Below are 10661 nucleotides of genomic sequence, written 5' to 3'. Positions count from 1 at the left end.
GGTGTGGACATGAGGGCAGCAGAGCTTCAGTCTGCGCCTGCTGCCTGCTCAGAGCAGATGGTTTATATTAAAGTAAAATGAAATCGCAAACTGGTGCCATTAACAAGTACATTTTAAGCATCACTGGCTCCATCATATTTTTAAAATTGAAATAGCTAAGTGCAGGCATTGATATGCAGCACATCTGGTCCTTGGCAGAAGGGGAGGGGTCAGGCCCACGGGGAGATGCATTAAACATTATTTATAGGGATGCCACTGGAAGGGAGTGGCCAGAAAACAGCCTGACTCCATGTGTTCCCAGAGGCTATGTCCCTGGTGGCTTTAGTTCTGTCAGGATTGACCCCCCCCCTACTTTTTAAGGTGGAAATCCCAGGAAGCCCACCCCAGAGGACTGAGCTGCTGGGACAGACCAGCTTCTGCCTGGCTCAGAGCATCCTTGCTCCCATCCCTGCCAGTCCTGCACCTTCACATCATGTCATCCCTGTGACGATGGATCGAGTGTTTGTTCCTAAGGTAGGTTCCCCACGGTGTCAGCAGGAGAGGGGGGCTCCAGGACAGGGCTCTTGCTGATGCCTGGGACCCCCAGCCCAGTCCTGCTGCAGGCAGGGAGGGTGGGGAGAGTGTGAGACCAGCCCTGGATCCTCACCATCCCATGGTGCAGCTGAGCCACCCCTTCTGCAAAGGGTTAAATGTCCCTTGGCACCTACCTCTGACCTGCACCCACTCCTTCATAACTGAACCCTGTGCCCATGAAGAAATGGTTCTGGGAAGGATTTTTGACTGTCCTTAAGCTGTGCTGCTTTGAGGGCTGCTGTGTAGAGTTCACTGAGCTGTAAGCCATGCTTTTCCCTATGTCTGTCCTCTGGATTTCATCACTAGCAGTACCCTGAGCATTGAGTGTGGAGGGCAGTGTGCTGATGATATACAGCCCTGTGAGCCCCCTGTGGGTGCTGGGGGGGTGGGGAGCAGGGTAGTCCTAGTTCAGCTGCCAAGGATGCTCTGGCTGGTGGCTTGACCTGAATTTAGTTAATGCCTCAAACTCCTCGGGGTGATTAGAACTGATGGGTATTTCCAGGTCACCAGACAAGAATAAGGTGCCAAGTTCACCCTTAGAGGAAGTTCCTCCTTCTGTGAGCATGAAGAAACCTTGAAAAGCCTTTAAGATAAGGCATAGATGTGCTTTGAATCCTGCAAAGTTTAAAGCTCGTTTAAGCCCTTGGTGTCCTCTGTTTGTGCTCACTCTAAAGAGGCTGTGCAAGCCCCCCACCTCCGGCCTGATTCTGGACACACCACGCTGAGACCATTCATTGAGCTGCTCTTGGAAGGCAGAGATTAATTTCAAAGTAGTGGAAGCCCTTTCATGTCTCTTGGGTCTGATCTGACACTGTCTGATCTGCAGACAGAAATAACAGAGTTCTTGGCACCTGGCAGGATCTGTCCTGCTTTCTGGAGCAGGCAGGGGGAGGGACATGCTATCATTTTCCCTCCTCCAGCAGCACAGAAGGGCTGGCTGGCATTGGCAGGAGGTGTTTGTCCATGGTGGTACTGGGAGGGCAATGGCTGGGGCAATCCAGAGAGGAAAAGGAGGGATGGGAGTGGGTGCAGAGCTGTAGCTGATGGTTCACAAACTTGTACTGAGGAGGTTGTGCCCCTCCAGCAAGAAAAACTGAGGCAAGAAGAGGAGGAGGAACTTACTACAGGTTGTAGTAGGATAGCAGAAGAGCCAGGAGACTATCCTTGGTTGTGCTTTTAACTGTAAGGACTCAGGGGATGTTGGTGAGCTCACAACTTGATGAAACATGATGTTAAGACAAGTCTCATGACTGAACTAGACGTTTGCCCCACCGCTGCTCGCTCAGCACAGCTCTGTGGGCAGGGTGGCTGGTGCTTTCTCTACGTGCTGTGGAATGAAAGAGGCTGAGAGCTGTGGGAGGGGAGGGGGGGCTCAGCCTTCCCCAAAACGCTGACAACACCCTGATCTCCCCCAGCATCTGCCAAGACAGTAAATCATCACCAGATCCACACATCCAGCTCCGTGTAGGCAGCGGCCTCTTTGGGATTGGGAAATATTCATAAAATTAGAGAGGTAAGAGAAGGGATGGGTTTATCTGAGCACACCTGAGGGTGGGGCTGACAGCCCTGCTGGGACCCAGCACGCCGAGCCAGATGCTCGTAGCAATAAAAAGCAAGGCCTCACCTGTCTGGCACTGTTCTGGGAGCAGATGCTCCCCCTAAATGAATTCCTCCTCCATCTCTGCCTGTCTTCTTCCTGTGATGATTCCTCTGTTTCCCAGAGCATCTCTTGGGCCCTGTCATCTTGCTAAGCAAGGTTCAGCCTTCTCTGTGGTAGCTGCTTGTGCCTAAGGGGCTGACAGAGTCTGGACCAAAAAGTGGCTGGAGATTGTCTCAGAGAGAATCTCTCGGGCAGAGGAAGGGAGGGAGTTAAACTGCTTCATAGAAAGCTGTCAGGTTTGATGGTTTGAAACAGTAAAACTCAGCAGAGCAGCCTCACTGGGAAGAGAATGCTCCAGTTTCCCATTTCAAACCAGTCTCACTGCTATTAAAAACACCCCCAAGTTCTGGGTTCCAGCGCACGGTAACGGGGGGGCTGTTAACTGCCCGCTCCTGGGGTGGGGTTTTGCTAGGGAAAGGTGGAGGGTTATGTTCTGAAAGGTTGGTGTAAGTGTTTCAGGATGGGGATCCTTCTGAAGCTCTGCAGTCTCCTACAAAACACAGCAGGTCCTGTCTAGGCCAGAACCTCTCACCCTGCCAGCCCATGGCAGTCACAGAAGGGAGCTGCTCCCCAGTGCTGAAGCACTGTGATACATGCAGAGAGTGGGTGTTGCTTCCCCTTGCCCTTCCCCTTCCCTTCCCTTCCCCTTCCCCTTCCCTTCCCCTGCTGAATGAGTTTCAGGCTCCCCATGACTGTGGACTCTGGGGCAGAGGGTTTGTGCTCACAAGGGCCTGTCTCTGCTGAACAGAGCTGATGTGATTTGTGAGGATCAGTGTCAGAGGAAGGAACAGAGCCAGGTCTCTGTTTCCTTATCTCAGGGTGCCTGGGCTCTGTACACATAGCTGGGGCATCAGGTTTGGCCACTTACCCACCAGTCCAAAGGCTGCAGGGCCCCAGAGGGGATCAGTGGCTGTGCTGGGATGTGTTTCCTGATCCCTGCTGGATCCCAAAGCATCCCAGAGCAACAGCAGCCGGAGAAACAGCCCCAGGAGAAGGATGTGTGGCATGCTTGGAGAGTCACTGGGACTGCTGATGCAGCAGTCTGGATGCAGCCCCTGGCTTTGTCTCTGCTGGAGCAAACTGGGATGTTGCTTTATGCCACAGCACCTAATTCTTCTAGTTTGTCCTGCACTGAGTTTTCTTACCAGAGCAACCTGCCCTCCTGGAAGGCTTTTTATTTAACCCTGTGACGTGAACAAATCCTCCCACACTCTCCACCAAGGAAGCTGTGCCAATAGATTTCCAGCCAGGCAGGACAAACTCAGCATCTCTCAGTAATTCCAAAATCACTCCTCAGCCCTGACAGCGTGCAAGCCATAGCTCACAGGTTTGACAAAGCCTTCCACCAACTGCTCTGCCCTGGCTTTGTACCTGGGGTCCTGGAGCTGAAAGTCTTTCCAGGCTTGTCTCCAGCCTGAGGACATCGTTCCTTGGCTGTTTGGCTTTTCTCCTTCCTGCTCCTCCTTTGGGCAGTTGCTGGAGGGGGCGGAAGGGGACAACCAGGGCAGCAAACATGAGCAGAAGGGTTTGGGGCTGGGGGGGGAGGAGGGGGGTGTGGAGGGGGCAGAAGAGAACAAACAGGAGGGAAGATGGTTCCAAAGCCAAGGGAAGAGGTGTGAGCACGCCAAGGACAGAGGGAGGGCGGGCACTGCCGCTCCACCACGTCACGTGCAGACCTTAGCATGTCGGTTCTCAGAGTGATGTAGCACAACTCCCGGTGTAACGTACACGTGGTACTTTTGTAAGTCAGTCCTCTCCTATCCTCACTATTTTCAGTGTTCCTTGATTTTTTGGAGACTGTTGTAAATAAAAAGATTTTGACATTCTCACGTTTGGCCCCTTGGCTCGTCACTCTGCTGCTGTCACTTGCAGAAGTGGTCAATAGCTCAATGTCCAGAGCTGATGATCAGTGGTCTCTCAGGGGACCCTACTGGGAGCAGTACTATTTCATTTCTTCATCAGTGACAGATACAATGAGATTGAGTGAACCTTCAGCAAGTTTGAAGATGATTTGCCCCATCCCTGAGGGTGTTCAAGGCCAGGTTGGATGGGGCCCTGGGCAACCTTGTGTAGCTCCAGGCCTGGAGGTTGGTGTCCCTGCCTGTGGCAGGGGGTTGGAGCTCTGTGACCCTTGGGGTCCCTTCCAACCCAGACCAGTCTGGGATTCCATGATACCAATCTGAGTGGTGGTGTTGGCATGCCTGAGGGACAGGGCACCATCCAGAGGGACCTGGACAAGCACAAGAAGAGGGCCCGTGTGAACTTGAGGTTCAACAAGGTCAAGTGCAAGTTTCATGCACCTGGGTCAAGACAACCCCTGTTCAATACAGGCTGGGGGAGGAATGGATTGACTAGAGCCCTGAGAAGAAGGGCTTGGGAGTGCTGGTAGGTGAAAAGCTGAACATGAGTTGGGAAGGCACACTTACAGCCCAGAAAGCCAACCATGTACCTGGCTGCATCAAAAGAAGCATGGCCAGTGGGTTGAGGGAGGTGATTCTGCCCTTCAGAGTGGCACCGACACATTATGTACATCATGCATGTAAGGAATGTGGTGGGCATGAGGCCATGGCACCAGTTCCCTGTGTGCACAAGAACTCAGGCCCCTTGAAGCCAGCTTGCCACATCCAGAAAAGCTGCCAGTCTGTGAAAGCCAGCTCAGGATCCCACACAGGTCAAGCAGGAGCTTTACCTGAGTTCTGGGGAGACCTTTTACTCCTCTGCTCCATATTGAGCTCCTGGCAGTGCCCGGAGGCTGCACATCCATGCTGACCCTGAAACCAGCACCACAGGTTTTCACAGCACATGGGGACTGGCACCAACTTCTGGTCCCAGTTTTGGCTGCGCCTGTGCTTCTCTGCACCTCCCAGTGCCACGCTGAGCAGATGCACACAGAGGCCAGCAGCAGGGTGGGAGGAGGACCCAGGCATTTCCCTGACTTGGCAGCCATGCTGACTGAGGTTCAAGTCATGCTGCACCCAGTGAGGATGCTGCTGAAAGGATGGCACAACACACCAAAAGCCTCCTGCGTTTTCAAGGCCTGGCTCTTACAGATGAGGCTGAAGTGGCTGGCGAAGCCCCTATTAATAAATACCAGAGGGGGCTCAGGGTTCCTGTATCCACAGGAAGGGGGAATGTGGCCCTTTCAATGAGAAACTGGGGACTGCAGGTAGGGGAGGGTTTATGCTCGAGACTGCTGCCAAGCACAGCTGGAAGGGGTTGGTTTTGGCTGGGAACTCAGCCCCTTGCCCCCAGAGAAGGTGCAACAGGCACCCCCTTGCACGGCCGTGGGGAGCTGTGTGCAGTCTGTGGCTCACGGGTGGCCCAGGGCTGCCACCCGTGGGGACAGGGACACAGCAAAGGGGCACCCCGGGGTATGGCAGCTGCCTGCACAGGCAGGGACAGGCAGGGTTTCCACAGGAAACTGCTGCTGGGCTGGAGAAAGGGTTGGGCCAGGGGAAGGGGCTCAGAGAGTGGATCGCACGGCTGCTCGCTGTTCCTTGCGAGCTGGCAGGGATGGGAAGGGGTTGTGTCTCTGTCTGCGGGAGCGGGTCCACGGCGGGCTGCTGGCTCAGCCCCTGTGCTAACATGGATGGTCCCCGCTCCGAAACCTGCTGCCTGCGATTTGGCAGAGGCCCCATCTCTTCTTCCAGGTGAGTGAGTCTGGTGTGGAGTCTTCATTACAGCCAGCCAACTCTCCCCTGGGTTTGTGTCAGGCTGGGGCACTGTGAGGTCTCCATTGCCTCCCCACCAACATTTAGGGGCTCTACCCATGCACCCCAGGGTGCTGCAGCAGCGGCACCCCGCCCTCCTTCTCCCACGGGCTCCATCCACCCTGAAAACAACCCCCAAGCCCAAATTCTGTGGCTTTGAAAGGGAAAAACCACCCGCGCTCTGAAAACCACTGCCAGAGTCTGCCCCTCCCTTGCACAGGGGGGTGCCCGGGTCACCCGCCCGCCCCCGGGGGACATGAGGGGGGCTGGGGAGATGGGTCGGCGCTCCTTAGCGCCCCGTGTTCCGGGGGTGAAATGGCTGGAGGGGCCGAAGCTGCCGGGGGCCGGGCGCGGGAGCAGCCGTTACCCGCCGGGGCGGCCTGAGGCGGGGCGGCCTGAGGCGGGGCGGCCTGAGGCGGGGCGGCCTGAGGCGGGGCGGCCTGAGGCGGGGCGGCCTGAGTGGGCGCCCCGGGGCGGGTAAGGGGACGGGGTTCGGCCCCTCGGGGTCCCGCCGGGGCGGCCTCAGCCTAGGAGGGGAGCCCGGGCCCGGTAAGGGGACGTGGTTCGGCCGCTCGGGGTCCCGCCGGGGCGGCCTCAGCCTACGAGGGGAGCCCGGGCCGGGGGCGGCAGCGCCACTCGCCCCGCCACGGAGCCGGTCCCCTGCGCTGCGAGTGGCTCCTGGCAATCACCCTGCAGATGATGCATCGCGGTGGCTCCTGGAGCCCAGCTGCGGGGAGCAGGTCTCTGGGATGCTCCTTTGTCCTCCTGGCCGGCTGCTCAGCTCTTCCCTGCTCCCCAAGGCCCGGAGGTGGTGATGAGCAAAGCCAGAGGGGCTGGGTGCCCGGCTTTCCTTCACTGTGTGAGGAAGAATGTTCATCCCTGTGAGGAAAGGCTGAGTGAGCTGAGGCTGTTCAGCCTGGAGAGAAGAAGACTAAGGGGGGACCTGATTAATGTTTATCAATATCTGAAGGATGGGATGCAGGGGGAAATGGGCAGCCCCTTTTCAGTGTCTGTGGGGACAGGACAAGGGGCAATGGCTGCAAGTTGGAGCACAGGGAGTTCCACAGCAACCTGGGGAAGAACTTTTCCCCAGTGAGGGTGAGGGAGCCCTGGGACAGGCTGCCCAGGGGGTGTGGAGTCTCCATCTCTGGAGAGATTCCAGCCCCGTCTGGACGCCGCCCTGTGCAATATGAGCTGGGGAACTGCTTTGGCAGGGGGTTGGACCCCATGAGCTCTCCAGGTCCCTTCCAACCCCTGGGATTCTGTGATTCTATAAGCCACTGCAGGAGCTGAAGAGAGCCCAAAGCACTGGGCACTTGGTGTTTCTCCAAGTGCTGGCTCATGATGCTTATTTCTTGTTGATTTGTTTGGGTTTTTTTAATCTCAGAGCAATTTTATTGCCCCAGGAACTCAGCATGAAAACATGGTTCACACTGTAGCATGCAATGAGCAGGAGGAAGGACCAGGAAGCTTAATAGCATCTTGATGGGTGTTTCAGCAGCAAGAAAAGTTGTGAAGGAGCCTGGATAGGAGTAAGGCCTGAAGGGCATTGGGCTGGGAGCTGGGGGGAAGGTTGCCCAAGATGTGGTTTCAAACCCTGATTTGAAGCAGAGAAGCCGTTTTGCCGGGTGGGGTTGTGCATGAGTCAGTCTGGGGGAGATGGATTAATCTGCCAGTGAAGTGCAGCCTGGCTGGGCTGAAAGGCAGCAGCTGGTAAACAGCGTTGTAAATAACTGCATGTGATGGGAAGTGGAGGAGGTTGGATTAAATTACAAATAGGTTGTGATTTAGGCAGACTGGAGAAATGTCCTCTATCTTAAACAGGAAAGGTTCTGCCCCTGCAAAAGAAGGTGGTGAGACAACAGTGAGGGCTGCTAAGGGGTGAGTAAGGGCAGGGAGGAGGTATGAGTAACTCCAGCCTATGGACTAGCCCAGAGGAAGGGTTGTGGTGCTGCTTTGGGTAGCTGATGTGATAGCTTGGCGGGGGGGAATGACGGATGACACGTCCTGTTCCAGTCTCAGAGTCTGCAGGATGAGAAGGGATGTGAGGATATCCAGTCAGTGATGGGGTGAGCTAAATTGTGGCATTGAGAGCATTGTGGCTCAGCTGGTTTTGGCAGGAGGGCAGCAGCTCTTCCTACCTCATGTCTCTGTTTCTTTAAGGTTTGTCTCTAGCTGTGCTAGGCTTATACTTCCTACAGCTGTGGGCACTGGTATCTTCTTACTCACCACCAAAGAGCTCTGCAGCCCTATTGGAGCACTGCAGCTGATGAGTGTTGGGAGATTAAGGAGTTCCCACAGGAAATGGTGATGTGAGATTATTTCCTTTAACCAGACTGAGCCCAGAGACTGCAGATGCAGTAGGGCTGGGACTCTTCACAGCCCTGGGCAGGGTGAGCTCTGGGTGAGCTTTTAAAACACCTCTGTGGAAATGCTTTTTTTCTTTCTTAGGCTTGAGTGACCTTTCCAATGGGTCTTGGTGCTGAGTGAGAAGTGCCAGGTGATGGAAGTAAGGTGGTGTGTCTGCACAAGGACTTTTATTTCTCTCTAAGTGGTGGTCTCTGTCTTGCTGAGCTTCCTGGGGATGTGCTGTGTTGGATAGAGACAATATGAAGCAGCAATAGGAACTTGGGGTCTTCTCTCTTGAACCAGCTCCCAGATCCATTGGCTTGTTCAGGCTCCTGGGAGCCTTTCCTGAGATGTGATAGCCTGGGTTTCCCTGAGCTGTTTTCAGGCTAATGAAGGGGTTGGGAAAGTGAGATGAGCTGATCAAGAAGTTTGTGGGTCTGACTGAATTCTGTGAAAACTAGTCCAGATTTTTATTTTCCCTGCAAATGCTATTGAGCCAGTCCTGGGTGGTGCACAGTGCTCCCTCTGTATGATCTTTGCATGAGCCCAGGCAGCCAGGAGGGCCAACCCCATCCTGGGGTGCATCCAGCACGGCACAGCCAGCCGGGCCAGGGAGGGGATCGTCCCGCTCTGCCCTGCGCTGGGGCGGCCTCACCTCGACACTGGGTGCAGGTTTGGGCACCACAGGGCAAGAGGGACACAAAGGAGGCACCAGGATGGGGAAGGGTCTGGAGGGGAAGGCTTATGAGAAGAGGGGCTGAAGTCTCTGGGGTTGTTCAGTTTGCCTGAGGCATGGGTATAAACGAGCAGCAGACCTGTGCCCTGGCCCTGGAATTCCTGTACTTCCCAAAGGAGCTGCTATAAGGGAGCCAAAGGATAAACCCAGGCAGTTGGGAATGCCTGGGATGGCAGTGATGATGAATCATGAAATCTTGCCCGTGCTTTGTCTGTATGTCTGTAAGTTTTACTTCTCCTGATGCAAAAGTGGAAGTGACATTGTGTGTAATGTGTGAGGCTGTGACCTCACTGAAACCCACTGATGGATGCTCCATCATCTGAGGCTCTGCAGAGGCTCTGCCCTTGCTGAGCAGGCACCCTCACAGCATCTCAGCTCTTGTTGCTAGCTGGGGATGCTGGAAGGCTGCTGTTTCCTTGGATTCTGGCTAACCCTGGGTTTACTTATGTGGGGAGAGAAAGCTTGCTCTGAACTGCCCCAGTGTGTGTTTAGGCATCTGGTGTGGTGACAGATCATCCTGACTCCTCAGTATGCAGTTATCTCTGCTAGAGGCTGAGCTGTGCTGACCCTCAGCTCCTTTGGAGCTTTAGGGCTGTGCAGCTGGTAATAAACCTGGGATAAGAGCATGCCTCCAGCCCTGGGAAGCATGGAGGGCACTGGGTCAGAGACACCCAGCTCAGCTCAGTCCTTTCCTCCAAAGGCCTGCCACCAAAGTCCACTGGTGTTCTCCAGAGATCCTTCTCTGACATCTGATCTCCTGAGGCCGTTTCTGATAAAGCCAACTACAGAAAAGCAGATTCACCTCCCTCCTGATGCCTGCACACAGGTGAGTTGTTCCTCTGGCACTGCTGCACAGAGCCCGCTCCTGCCAAGCCGAGAAAGCTGCCTTACCCCCCAGCTCGGTAACAAGCCCTCCCTGCATACCTGCCAGCTGGATTTTAGGGCTGGGGCAGCTCCTGGCAGGGCTCACTGGGTGGGGGGCAGAGCTGGGACTGATGGGTGGGCATGCCTAGGCCCCCCACGCTGTGTTTGAAGGGGGCTGGGGTGGGCAGGCAGCTGGAGGAGCCTGGATGGGGAAAGCCAGTGGTGACCAGTAGCTAACCTCGTGTGTGCTCAGCAGCCTGCAACCCCATTTATTAGTGCTTAAAATTTGCTGTCTCTGCTCCAAATGGAGTGTTTACAGCATTGACATGAACAGCTGTCCCAGTCAGCCAGATCATAACAAATGGGAGCTCTGGCTGGAGTGTTATTTCGCTGCGAGGGGCCAATACATCTTATTACTAAACAATGAAGCTCCTGATGGATGGTGACGAGTCTCTTTGCTGTCTTGCTTGATGATCAGACTGAAAAATAAACATAAACCCAAAGATGTTCCCAGGGATCTAGGCAAGGCCTTGTGTTGTATGTGGGAAGAGACAGATTGGAGGTTGTCTGGTGCCTTAATGCAAGAGCCTTTGCATCGGGCTACCAGTAATGCTGCCTCCTCTCCAGGAGGGGTGAGCTAGGGGTGGGGATGATGTTTAGGGAAGAAAGTTCAGGGAGAAAGGAGGAGGAGGTGGTGCAGGTCAAAAACATGGAGTGTCTCAAGAGCTGAAGACATCATGTCTTTTCCCTAGGAACACTGCAGAGCTCT

Source organism: Gallinula chloropus, assembly GCF_964237585.1.
Source record: "Gallinula chloropus genome assembly, chromosome: 23".
Classification (NCBI taxonomy): domain Eukaryota; kingdom Metazoa; phylum Chordata; class Aves; order Gruiformes; family Rallidae; genus Gallinula; species Gallinula chloropus.
Note: the sequence above shows the minus strand (reverse complement) of the source record.